We start from the raw sequence: 14961 nt of genomic DNA on the forward strand, positions 1-14961 counted from the left end.
ATCACTATGACGTCACATCAATTTTTATGACGTCATTCCTATTTTTTGACATTTTTTTTTGTTTCACAACCCAGAGTTTTCATCGGATCTTCGTGAAACTTGCCATGTATATGCAGAGAGCCCACGCGCAGGCAGTAACCATCTCCGATTTTGGAAATTCTTCCTAGAAAAAAGTTGACGTCATAATATCGCCGCTAATGGAAATCGCCTGTACCGTTATCTCCGAAACTAGGCAAGCTGCTTGAATCTTGTTTGTGGGAATCAAGCCGGGCATTAGCACAGATAATTTATCGCAAACCCGATACATCACAATGACGTCATATTCGTTTTCATGACGTCATCATTAAGAGGACGGCGATCATAGCTCATTTGAGCTTGTTATGGACAGACGAGGTGGAAATTTTGGAAAATGTCCACCAGGCGTTTTAGGGTACATGTTGGGATGAAGTGGTTTTAAGTTATTTTGAGTGTGCTGAATCCAAATCTGCTTTTGCAAAAAAAAGGCAAAACACTGATTGGCAATAATAACGGTCACATTCTGCTCCCCACGCTAAAACTGATTAGATGCTGATGGATTTTACCTATTAGTAATGAATACTGAGTAGATGACATCCATGTAGTTCGTTTTCAAGTTTTACAATGAAATTACTTACATGTACAGAATATTATCCAACCAAATGATTGTTTTTTTCGGACAAGCGTGAAATGTATTATATGATCTATGACTGTATACAGTATTCAATCAACTCCTATTGTGGACGAGATGAAGAATAAACGCAACAACCGATTCATAATTTATTTACCTTATATTGTACGTGAAGAAATGTTCACCGTTTACCCGTGTCAGACACTGTGACGTCACTGTTTTAGTGATGATTGGAGGTGCGAACGTGGTATGCATACGAAGCGAAGATTTCATTATTACCTGCATCACCCGAAGGTGGACGCAGGTAATTTTCACCCCTGTTTGTTTGTCCGTCTGTCTGTGAGCACGGTATCTCAAATAGTTGCAGATGGATTCAGACGAAACTTGGTGGACAGATTGGGATTGTATCAGGGATGAATAGATTCCATTGTGGTGGTGAGCCAAACAATACAATTCCTTTTCAGCGATTTTTCACCATTGAAAGACGGGGCCAAAACGATAGATAGCACGACATCTCAAAAAGTTGTGGACGGATTGTAATATTGTTGTGGGCTAGGGGTCGGTAGCGATGAATGGCCGCCAGGTGGAGCAGTAGTGCCGTCTCCCACCGAACACCTGGAATTTAGGTCGTGACTCCCGGACAACTCCAAAGGTCACGGATCACTTCAGGACCATGCTCGCCAATTTTCTGACGGTGTGGGGTAGGGTTAATAGCGAAATTTCAATATACCTAAGTACCCACGTCATCAAATTACCGGGGAAGTCACACCCTCGACGGACTCTGTCAAACCGGGTCGCTCCAGCGACCTCGGTCCGGTGTAACCAAGCGGAATTACCAAAGTCAGTCGGTCCAAACGACAACTTACAGCCCAATCGGCTTACTGGTTCTCAAGCACGAACCATGCTGGATCAATGGAAGAAAACACGGGCAACGGACTGGAACATTTAACAAGAGGGTTTATTTATTAAGGAGGGAGACACAGAGCAGACTTAATCACGAATAAAAGGCAATGTACAATGAAAAGAAAACACTTAAGCAATTCTACTTAAAGACAGGGCCCACTCAGACACACACACGCACCCAAAAGAAATGGACCCCGTCGGGTCTTTATTCGGTACTCCAGCCGAGGAGGATAGTTCAGCTGGGGGAACAGAGCCTGGCCGGGTAGATTTCTGCCTCGTGCGGTCACACCGACTCCAACCCACCACGGTGGGACTTGAACCCACGACCTGAAATCCTCGAGCCCACGATCCTGGCTGCTCGACCACCACCACCACCACGAGGAGCCCCGCAAAAGACCGCAGACCACGATGACAGACCAAAGCAATGGCGACGATGACGCCAATGTCGCACACCAAGAGCAAAATGGCCATGATGACTGCCCTACTCTCTTCTTGACGACCACTCTACTCTTCCCTTTCGCGAGGTCCAAGAGATTTCTTCCCCTCCCACTCACTTCCTGATTGGACTGTGGCGAACATCCCATCTGGCTGGGCGGGGCCGCCCTGAGGTAACTCGTCTCTGGATTGGTCGGGGGCAAACATCCCATCTGGCTGGGCGGGGCCGCCCTGAGGTAACTCGTCTCCGGATTGGTTGGGGGCTTCTGAGGTACTCCTATCCCTCATTGGTTGCGAGGCACACCCATCTCGCTGGGCGGAGTCGACCTCACCTTGCCTATGGCCCTGAACACGTGCATAATGGCGATGATGGAGCGAAGGGGAAATTTAATGTCAAAAAAACCTGACGATAAAGAAACCCGCAGTGCACAGATGAAATTAACCCATTAGAGTCTAATGGGCAACGGTCTAATGATTACGGTCATTAGATTACTAATGGGCAACGGTCATTAGAGTCTAATGATTAGACAGAAGGATGGGACCCTGACTTTCAACACATACTTATCGAAATAACTGAACTGCAGGGTCTGCTGACGGTCTGTGTGCAAAAGGCTTCCAAATCTGTAACAATATAAAACTCGGTGGATGAGTTGGGTAGGTGACAATAACAAGCCAATTAGATTTTGGTTCAATTCCCCCCATCCAGATCCGGCCTATCAGTGGGATATAAAACGTTCAGGTCCCGCATGTGGAATCAACTACCACATCCTCTTCAATGTCATCCTTCCTTCCAGGTCTTCACGACAGTTGCTCACCACCATCTCAGATCATCGCTAATCCAAAACCATGATCTTTTCTACCCTCGTTAACCCCACCCAAATCCCTCCGAATTTTCTAGTTTTTCTTCTTTGGAGTTTCCTTCTCCATGCATGCTTGTTTTGTGTCCTATTTTTGTCTGTTCTGTCCTGATCCGTTTCGTGTGCTAGCTCTAACATGAGCTTCGATTATGTATTTCAAAAAATATATAATTGTAAAGCCTGGCCGAGCAATGCACTCCACCAAGTGCCATGCTGGTGGTTCATCTACAGTCGTCTGCACTGAAAATGATGTCACTTTTTGTTGTTTTATCACTGCACATTTGTACCCTCACTATTTTTTCAGCTTTCTGAGTTTTTTTTTTCAGGACAATTCAGTTTGTTGATGCTGAAGAAACCAACTGGAGCCGGTTTTAAGACTCAAGCCCACAATATCTGTTCTGTCGATCTGTCCATAGTTTGTGAAGCTTCTAGCAATGAAGAAGCTCATGCCGCAGGTGCGGATGGTGTGGGAAGACTTCTGGGAGCAGGAAAAGCAGGAGAACTTTCAGAGACTCAAAGAATGTGAAAGCAACTGATGGACCCGAGAAGGTTTTAGATCCCACAGATTTGTCTCCTTTTGTTTGGCATAGGAAATGATATGTACACATTTCAGACAACAGCAAAATTAAAAAGCTGCAAGCATCAGTGGACAAGCTCACAGAAATAACATCCACTGTATGCGGTAGCTCGGCTGGTAAGTGACCCACATTAGGTGGGTTTGACCTGTTTTGTTGCTGAAAATCCACATACCCGTTGTGGTATCATCAAAACACATATTGTACGGAAAGTTGGAACAATTTTTTAAAAAAGGCAATGTGTCGTTTCCATTCCACTCGCAAGGATTCACACACAGACTGGCATTACCTGGAGCCGATATGCAAGGTACCGCTGTAGTCTTCCACCAAAGACCATGCCACCACCCTCGAGCTTTTCGCACAGAGTAGCCTCATGTCTACCATATTGCCATCTCCCCGAATCAATCGGTATATGCATTCCATTTCGCTCTTCGACTTCCTACTGTGATATTTGTCGGTACTTTTGATTATTTTGAATGATAGGATTCCATTCGGATTGTTTTCTTTCATTTTCTTTTTGTTGTTTACAAAGTTAAGGCTCCTGGGAAAGCTAAAACACCAAATGGATCGGACAAAAAAGAACAAAAGGAACACCAGGAGGAGAGGGGGAGAGGGTGGGTGGACACCAAAAGGTGGGTTGAAGGATAAATTAGAGGAAAACTTGAACAAATAAGGGATGAGGGGTAGGGAAGGACGCACGGGAAGGACAATATGGAAGGACAAAGAAACTCCAAGGAGGGAAAACTGGAAAAGTAGAAGGATGAGTGATTTGGGTGGGGTTAATGAGGGTAGAAATGATCATTGTTTTGGATTTTTTTTTAATACACTGTCGAGGCTCATATGAGAGCTAACACACAGAACATACAAGGGAGCAGGAGACGAGGGGTGGAGAGGGAAGGGGAAAAAAGTGTGGAACATAGACGAGATCTGTGGAAGGGAGAGGGAAGGGGCAGGGTACACAGGGTAAACAAGATGGAGACGACAGGGACTTTCAGGTCCTTACATGACATGGACTTTTAGAAAGGAAAGCAGGGAATTTGAAGGAGGTGAGGTTTGGGGTGGATTAGCGGGGGTAGAAAAGATCGTGGTTTTGGATGGGGGAAGACAAGATGGTGGTGAACACCTGTTTTGAAAACCTGGAGGGAAGAGTGGGATTGAAGAGTGTGTGGGAGTTTCTTCCAAAGGTGGGGAAAAAAAGGAATGAAAGAGTGAAGGTGAGAAGTGATTCTTGATTTTGGTAGTTTTACCAGAAAGGGGGTTGCTGGCAGACCTTGAGCGCCCTGTGGAAATATGGGTGGGGGGGGGGGGCATATCTCAAACAGAGCGAGGCCGGAGGGGAGACAGTGGAAGACAGAAAGACCACCGAACTGCCTGCAGTGAGAAAGTGAGACACCCAAAGACTCAGCCTCATCACGGGAGATATCAATCATCCTAAATGCCTTGTTTTCCACAGCATGAAGCCGAGAAAGGTGAGAGGCGGGAGCAACAGCCCAGAGGCGAGATCAGTACTCCATCAGACTGCGGACACAAGCTTTGTATGTGGTCAGGAGCTCAGGTGTGCCAAGGAAGGACTTTGCAATGGCGGCGGATGCCCAGTCGGCGACTGGCGTTGGTGGCCAGCTTAGAAATGTGCCATTCCCAGGGAAGATCATGGCAGATAGTGAGACCCAGAAGCTTGAATGAAAAGACTTCTTCAAGAGGATTATTGAGAATGTAGATGGGGGGGGGGGAGGTTCCAGATGGTCCTTTCGGAGAGACATTGTGAGAGTGTGAGATTTGTCAGGATTGAAAGACATGTTCCACGTGTTGGACCAGCTTGTGATTTTATCCAGATCTGCAGAGAGTGAAGAGGCTGTTGCCTAGCGATCTGAGGGATGACAGATGGTACGGCAAAGGATGGAGTCTTCAGCAAAGCGATAAAGAGGATTTTCCAGAAAGTCAGAGAGATCATTGATGAAAACCAGAAAATGAACAGGGCCCAGAGCACTGCCTTGAGGAACTCCAACCTGGACAGAAAGATTAGTTTATTATGATTTATGCAACAGATACAGATGTACTACTACTAGTGTTAGTCATTGCAGCAGCCAGTGTCCTAGGAGGTGTGAGATTTGGCTGGCCTTTGGACATGGAACGAAGTTTCAATACGTACCTGCTCACAGCATTGCTTCTCAATTGGGCGATGAACAGTCATGGGCCTTCTATTCCTTCATGCTGTTTCTGGTTGTGACACAGTATCATCATTGTGCGACATTGGCAAAAAGACAGCCTGGGAAGTATGGCAATCAATGCGGCATATAACACCAGTGTTTACTCGACTGTCTCATGCTCCTGGCCCAATATCTGATCAAGACCTGAAATAATTAGAGAGATTTGGTGTCATCTTGTACAGTCAGACATCGCCTCTCAGTTAAGTCAATGAAGCACGCAAACGTCTGTTTGCACATGGTAATCGCCAACTAGAGAACATTCCTACAACCAGTGCTGTACTAGTTCAACATGTTAGATGTGCAGCATACCAGGCAGACCAGGTTTCGGGCCAGGCTCTCATCACTAGGCCAAGAGTTCCTTTTCCCACTGAGTGGGATTAGGTAAAGGACAATGATGGGGGATCAATGGTCTCCACTATGGAATGTTCTCCCAGAAGCATCAAAAGGGTATTGTAAACTCATAGAATGTAGTTGCAAAAAAGGTTGCGAGGGAACGTGTAAGTTCTTGAAAGCAAGCCTGAAATGCACTCAGCTGTGTCCTTGTGCTGATTAGTGTGAACAGGCCTCAGGGCATAAATGAATGCATATGATTACATAATGATGTTCATAAGTCAATGATTACTAAATGTTTACATATGAAATCTCAATGTTGTGTAGAGCAAATAATTCTCTTACACATTTTCCTGATAAGATACTGTTACGAATTACGCGGTTCTGACGGCCACGCACGACCGCTTCAGCCCAAACGCAGTCGCACGCCCGCCGAAAGCCGGAATTCAGTCGTAGTTTCCGGATAATCCCGAAAACCCGCTACGGGTGCCTTAATGCACCATAAACTTGCCAATATCCTGTCCGCGTGGTACAGGGTCAATCGCCGAATCTCGATATACCTAATTATCCATGCAGACAGAAATACCGAGAATTTATACCTCGACGGAGACTTGTACAGAACGAGCCGCTAAGTGCGCTTGTCCCATGTGCGTTTTGCCGAGCGGTTTTAAATCGCCAAGTTCCGTCGGACCAAATTGTCACATTGTATTGGCCTTAATAGCCAGTTAACATCCCGAGCGCGCCGTGGCAGTCAATGGCAGAAGATGACGTAACGAGCAGGTTGACATTCAAACCAGGGGGACATTTATTTTATACAGCAGGCAAGCAATTGATGGGGGAATAGGGACAAGACACGAGCAAAAGCCTACAGCCGATGTATTCAATAATGTACAGTCATGCACTTAATCAGTTCTACTAATGAAGACAAGGTGCCACAGACTTTCATCCAAAACCAAGGAAAAGAAAAGGGCTCACGAGCTTTTATTTCAAACTCGGGAGCCTGGTTGACCGAGGGCTCTGAGAGGCCTTGCAGGTTACCTGGCCGCCCCAAGTGACGGCTCGAGGGTCTTCAGGTCGGCCACCCCGTGTATCTGTTCCACCTGGGGCGTCGCAAAACGCGCCAGTCGCTTGAGCGGATTGAGCAGCTTGGCGGGCGGCTCTCCTTGATCGCTTGGCCTTCCCCGTGGCCTGGTCGATCGGGCCTGGCCGACGACGCTTCAGAGGAGCGAACCTAGGGATTTACCTGATTACCTAGGGATTTCCTTGCATCATTTGCCAGTGCGGAAATGTGATCCAAAACGGACCGTCCCTTTCGAAAACAGCTCTGGCCTTTATACAATAGGTTGTTGTTTTCCAAGAAGACCAATCGGTTATTCACCATTTTCTCCATTAATTTGCAAACAACTGAGATAAGGGAGATCGGGCGATATGAAGATGGGACAGTGCCATCTTTCCCCTCTTTCAGGATAGGAATTACAATAGCGTGTTTCCAATCGCCGGGAAGCTTCCCTAAAGCCCAAATCCTATTGAAGAAACTCAGGAACACTCTCAACACCCGATCCTCCAAGTGTTTGAACATAAGGAACGATAACTGATCCGGGCCTGGGGCGCTATTCTTAACCGAACGAATCACCTGCTTCAGTTCCCAAATAGTGAAGTCAAGACTGAGTGAAGGATTTGAAGGCAGAACTGTATTGGTGATCACCCTGGTTTGACTTACAACTTGGGGAAAACGAGCCTCTAAAACGTCATCCTTTATGATATTCTCACGACTAGAAAAGAATTGGCCCACGGCTTCTACCTTGTCTGCATTAGAACACAGGGCTATGTTCTGGGAAATAATCACTGGAAAAGATCTCCCTCCCAACTTAACTCCCTGTATACTTTTGACTCTTCCCGATATAGTTTTGAGAGGGGTATCCGGATTAACTGATGAACAAAATGATTTCCAAGAGGCGGACTTGGCCCGTTTTATAGTTCTTTGGGCTATCGCCCTTTTCCTCTTATACTCTATAACGTCCTCCAACCTGAGGGTTTTCCTAAGTCTCTTTAGAGCCGCCCATCTTCCCTGGATTGCCAATTTGCAATCCTCATTCCACCAGGGGACCTTAATTTTCCTACCCCCTGAAGGAATTGAGGTTGGGATTGTTTCCCAAGCAATGTTATACATAATTTGAACAATATTCTTATTGATGCTATCTATATTGTGAACACCAATCTCTTCCTTCACTTCCCTGACACATCGATCTGAAAACTGACCCCAATTCGCCTTAGAAAAGTTCCAAGAAGCCGGACCGAGTGAGTCCACAGAACCCCTTTCACATTGGAGATTTGTGATCACAGGAAAGTGATCACTCCCAAGGTTGTCATCATGGACTTCCCAATCGCATCTCGCAGCTTCTATTAAAGAAATAAGAGTGAGATCCAGAGGGGACATCTTCCCTGTAGATGAATTTATACATGTTCTCTGTCCGTCATTTAATATCACCATATCGAATTCATCGATCAAATCCTCAATAATATCGCCATTCCTATCAGTGTTTTTGGAGCCCCAGAGAATATCATGGCTGTTGAAATCGCCACAGACAAGTACCACCCCCTCACACCTTCTAAAAACCTCCTGAAGACTCTTGTGCATCAATGGTTGGCAAGGATTATAGAAGTTTATAATTGTAACCCTCCCCCTTGAGCCATGGACCTTGATAAGAATACACTCCAGCTCCGTAATGTCTTCCGTTTCCGTGAAGGGAACACCAAATTTCACCATAATGCCACACCCATCCCCTTTACCTCGAGCTCTATCCCTACGAATAAGGGTATACCCCGGCATATGAAATCGATTATGCTCCTTGAGCCATGTTTCTTGAAAACAAATAATATCCGGTTTAGTTAACAACTCAGAGACGTATTTTTTTAAATTCGGACCCATGCGCCACTAGACGTTTAGCATTCCATTGGATTATTAACATAAATTACATTGGGTCCTGAGACTGTTTGGCATCAGGACTGGTTTCTCTCTCTTTTTTATTGCCTGTCTTGTTAAATATCTTATTAATATCCTTGGTAGAAGTACCATCCCATCCCAGATGTTTACAGGCTACTGAAGCAATAATGCTAATCTTCTCCGATCTGCTTTGTACAACAGCTGTGCAATTTACCACCTCAGTAATAAATCCAATGAATCCCAATTTAGAAATGTTCAAAACCACCATGGCACTTGAATCCTCAGTTTGGCAATCCTGATCTATTGTCTCCGTCTGGCAACCAACCGAAACTGTTTGTATCTTAACCGGAGCTGGAGTTTTAGTAATCCTATTCGTTTCTTTGATTGGCAACACAACTTTGGGGACCTTGAGCACCGCCTCCGCATACGATAACTTCCCAGTGGTTTTCACTTGCTGGATCTGGGCCGCTCTTTGAAATTCCAGACAGCCTCTGTAGGCTGCACTGTGCTCCCCACCACAATTGGCACAGCACATCTTAACGCACGTACAACTCTCATACTCATGATCCCCATTACACTTGCTGCAACGCCGTTTACCCCGACAGGATGCTGCAGTATGACCGAATCTTTGGCATTTGTAACATCTTAAAGGGGGAGGGATATACTCCCGAACAGGAAAGGCTTAGTAGCCCAGGAACACCTTAGGGGGAAGGACCGGGATGGAGAAGGACAACACCACACATGTGGTAGCGGCCTTCACACCATCCCTCACCGACGTAAGACGACGAGCATCACCTACTCCCATGTAGGCCAAATGCCTCTTGATAACCTCGATATCAATGTCCAGGTCAATCATGTAAATTACCCCCCAGCATTCCCTTAAAGACCTGGGGATGTGAGCAGATATTCGAATATCCCCAAAAAGAGAGACTCTCAGAATCTTTTCTCGCTGCGCCACCGATTTGCACTGGATCAGAAGGTCACCCGATCGAAGTTTCCTTGCACAATGTACGTCAGCAAATTATTTTCCAATTACGGGAGCCAATTTTATCGGGTTATTGAAAATTAACGACTTGGACCCTTCCACAGGCGAAATTATAATTGGGAATTTATCCCCCGCTCCTCTTTATCCTTAACCCCTTCCCGCACCTCCGACTCTTCACTGCTTCCATCACCGGGCCTGCCCCTCTTCATGGCCGACACTCGAGAAGTTCTAACACTTCTTGACGAGGGCGCCCAATCATCCTCACCCGGTACCCCCTCCATATACTCTCATCCCCTGGGAATCCCCAAGAGTGAAAATAAGGACCTTACCGATCAATACCAAAATACAAGTACTCAGAACCAGAGGTGATACCGAAATACCGGAAGTACTTGGAAGCACCCCCTTCCGCCGTTTTTTTTCCGTCGTAGCACTTCCGCCTCTCCACCACGTGTTCGTCATCAAAACACAAAACAATCACACTGTTCCGAAAATATATATCACAATTGACAGGTGCTCGTTCCTTCATTTGTAAATTATAACATCGATGCAATGATTACGTTTTTATAAAATCCAAACGCTAATTATTCACCATTCTATAATCGATTCGAGAGGAGATTGTAAGCTGCTGCTAACAACGCCTATGGCCGTCATTGTAATGTCCGGAGGGCAGTGAGGCACGGAGAGACGTGAGGGTTGTCGAACTCTGTTTATTGCCCGTCCGAATGTACACTACTGTAGACTACCACGAACCCCTAGCGGACGCAAACAGCTATATGCCCTGCAGACACGTGACCACCACACCACTCCTCCACGCCCCCTCAATGCTCCCTGCCAATACACTACACTCCTCCCTCATAAAAGTATGATTATAAAATGACAATTATAATGATAAGCATAATTGGCAAAGAATACTACGACATAAAACTAAAGAAGAACAAAACGACATCAACCATGTAAAATCTCCCAAGTACCACGTCGCTCGATCCAACCCTGGGGTGATGGTCGGGCTGTGAATCAAACCCAGATGAGACGGCACAAAAGAAAACGTGCTGCATCTGCACAACCTGTCACAATAATGCCGTCGTTATAACCTGGCACATAATTCAGCTGTCTAACCCCATCACATCATATACTGCGCTGGTGCGAGTGAGTTGCACTCCAAACGCAGCAGACTGTAGAAGCGCCCCCAGGCGACCCATGCTTACACGCCTCCCGGCAAGGTCGAGGTGACATGCTCAGACGAACCTCCCACGCCCCTGGCCGACAAGCTTGCTCGTCCCCCACGGACAGAAACAGGTAAACACGCTGAGTCTGCCAGACATGAGGGCGCCGCGGCTGGCGGGAGCAGCGGAGAGAGCGGCCTTGGGAAGATAACACTCGGCCCCTGCGAGAGTAACGGGAGGGGTGACGCTGAACAGCGAACCGCCCCCCCCCCCCATCGACTCGAACCAGGCAATCAGCCGGCTCTATTACCAGCCGTCCCACACCAAAACCGAGCATCAGCCCCGGGCGCAACACCGCCCCTGCCACCGACCGCCTAGGCCGCAGCAAATCCAGCCGAGACTTCCACGCACGTCCACACGGACGATCAGCGTACACTGCACGCACAGCCATGTCATAAAGCAGCAAAAAATCGTCTGCGCAGATGCAAACTTCCCTTCACGTATAGTGCGTTCCCCCCAGTATAATTCACACACATGAGAGGGCAGCGAACCGCGGACTGTCCTCGAAGCCGGAGATCAGAAAGACCTCTTTATTCGCAACGATCATCCGCAAGTTCTTCACATCATAATGATCATATTGGCCATCATATTGATTGATCCCAACCAAACACATTATGCTCACACGCGGACTGTCGACATTTGCTTTAACAATGCCATGCGGAATCACTCGTGCCGCGAGAATCAAATACACAACAATTAGCAATTTATGAACCACATTGCGCGTACGCCTCTTGGTTGTCACGACATTGAGGCGACTTGCGTGCTGGTCTCCATCTGAACGTTGCAGAGGCCACCGTCGATGTTCGCGTCCCGCGAACTTCTTGAATGCGACCGGCTCGCTCCAATCCCCTGCTGAAATCGCCTGAACGGCACGGGTGTGCACTGTATCATGAGCACAGTGCAAGCGCGAGAGTCCGTCGCAGCTGGCATGGCCCCCGTTGCTCCGGAACCGTATATCATAGTTGCAGGAATCAATGACCGGAAACCCATGTTGCATCGTCGTGGCTCCTGCCGCTGGAACCTCGCCCTCGGGTCTCGAGGGAGGCCCGGGCCCAAACGGAGGTACGTGCCCCGAAGGAGGCACAGGTGCACCTGGAGGTACGAACTCCGAAACAGGAACCTCCTCCTCCTCCCGCCGAAACTCTAATCGGCTCGGCACGGGACGTCCAAGGCCACTGGCTGGCGCCGTCCAGTCTAGCCTGAGGCTAGCCAGCCAGTCCCGGCCCAAAAGGGCGGGCCCCTCCCCTCGTACCACAAACAATGAGAGTAGGGCGCTTTGACCTTGGTAGACCACCGATACGTCTGTCACAGCAAGCGGTGCAATGGCTTTGCCGGTGTACGTGTACAGTGAAAAGGTCGTCTCGACCAGGTGAATACCGCGGAGGTCACGAGCGGTCCGTTCGCCCATGACCAACAACGCGGCCCCGGTATCAACTTGGAACACGATCGGTGCCCCGTTCACCTCGATCTCCACTGTCATTGGTCTTGTTACCTCCGGACCAATTGAAAACAGGCTCAGCATCGGTTGCATTTCCTTCTCCGGGCCGCCGGGATCGCTATGCCCAGGCTGCAGGCCGCGCTCCAGGTCGCTGGGGTCGTCCCGCACCTTGCCATCCAAGACCTTAACGGCGGCCCCCGCCATTCGACACACACGCTTCAGATGTCCCACCTTGTGACAATGCAAACACACGGTGTTCTTATACAGGCACACCCGCCGCAGGTGCTGTCCTCCACACCCCCAGCATCCCTGTGTGTTCATCTCGCTGCCCGCGCGGCCCCGGCCCGCACTGAAAGGCATGCGCGTGGCCTGGGGCCCCTGGGTCATTGTGTGGACCCCGGGGTCACCCGACATGCCCCAGCTGGAATCACCCATCACGCCCTGGCCGGCGATGGCGCAGACATCTGTGAGTGTCTGCTCGACAGCTGAAGCAGTCTCGACCGCCGAGTGGAATGTAACGTCAACACTTCGCATTCGCAGAATCGCCAACACCATTTTCGCATCTTGCAGCCCAGAAATAAAGCGACCTCTGAGTCGAGCTGGACGCTCCTCTGCCATGAACTTGCAGGCCACGGCCGAATGCTTCACCTGCGCCACGAAATCTGCGACGTGCTCCTCCGCACCCTTCGCGAGGTGATCGAACCAGTATCGAGCGAGCTGTAATGACTTCTCCGGCGCCATGTGGGCTTTCATCTTCCCCACCACGTCCTGAAACGACAGCCCGTCACCACTGGGCTTTTCCGGCACCACTAAATCACTCAGCAGTCGATAATGCTCCGCGGACAGCGATGCGAGCAAGATCGACTTCTGTTTGCTCTCGTCGACCACATCATTCGCGTGGAAATAGCATCCCAATTGTTCCGAAAACAATTCGAAGTCGTCTCCGACGAAAACGGGCACCCGTCCGTGCGCCGTGCCCCGACCTTCCACCATCCTCGAGCCGTCCTGCCGTTCACTCGACGCGAATTCGCAGGCGACGGCGAGATGTCTGGCTGCAGGACTCGACCCGCACCGAAGACTGTGCGTGCGGCCGCGCGAAACTCGCGACGCGCTTCCCTGGGCTCCTCGCCAGGTGATCGAACTCGAACCGCGCGAGCTGCGCTGATTTTCCCGGCGCTCCGTGCGCCTCACAATCCAATTGCTCCGGCAACGACTCCAAGTCAATACCGAGGAAAACCAGGCACTCTGCACACGTCAATCCGAAACAGCCTCGTCGCCAATGTAATGTCCGGCGGGCAGTGAGGCACGGAGAGTCCTGAGGGTTGTCGAACTCTGATTATTGCCCGTCCCGATGTACACTACTGTAGACTACCACGAACTCCTAGCGGACGCGAACAGCTATATGCCCTGCAGACACGTGACTACCACACCACTCCTCCACGCCCCCTCAACGCTCCCTGCCAATACACTACAGTCATGAAGAGGACAAAGGTAAAACTAACGTGTCTTCCTTCTCTCTTGGATGTGTGTTACAATTGCCAACAGTATTCAGTACAGTAACATGCTGTACAGGTTTGTATCCGAGCCGCAATAAGCTATACCATATAGCCAAGGTGTCTAGGTTTGTGTAAGTACGATGTTCGAACACGAAAACGAAAAAAAAAAATATATATATATATATATATATATATATATATATATATATATATATATATATATATATATATATATATATATAATGGCACAACGACGACGTCGGTTAACGATGCATTTCTCAGAACGTAACCCCGTCGTTAAGTGGCGCATGACTGTATATATATATATATATATATATATATATATATATATATATATATATATATATATATATATATATATATATATATATATATATATATATATTGTTATGGGGCCGGGACGTCGACCGGGAGCATGACCGCTAAATGGAGCCGCGAGCCGGCTCGACCGATCGCCCGGAATGTAAAGGTCGTCGCCCCGGATAAGTCCGGAGCGGATGGGTGAATGGACCGAAGTCCATCAATGGATAGACCACGTGGGGTAGGGACGATTGCCAACTTTTCAATTTACCTAGGTACCCACGTGGTCCGACTACGGGGGAAGTTCACCCTCTGCCGACTTTGTCCGAATCGAGTCGTTGTCGCCGACTCGGATCCGGCGTAACCGAGCGAAATTACCGAAGTCGGGCCGGACCAAATGAACAAGTTACGAACACTAATCCTCAAACACGCGTCATGTCAAGCCAATGAAAGAAACACAAAACGAGCTGATACCTTTAACAATTGGGGTTTATTTATACAGTAATAATGGGGAGCTTGCGAACACAGAAGAGCAGAACTATACCGAATACAATAAATGCAAGTATATACAGTGAACAAAGCACTTGACAGTTTTATACTT

This window comes from Eptatretus burgeri, chromosome 3 (genome assembly GCF_056783735.1).
Source record: "Eptatretus burgeri isolate ZD-2024b chromosome 3, Ebu_testis_v1, whole genome shotgun sequence".
In the NCBI taxonomy this organism is placed as follows: domain Eukaryota; kingdom Metazoa; phylum Chordata; class Myxini; order Myxiniformes; family Myxinidae; genus Eptatretus; species Eptatretus burgeri.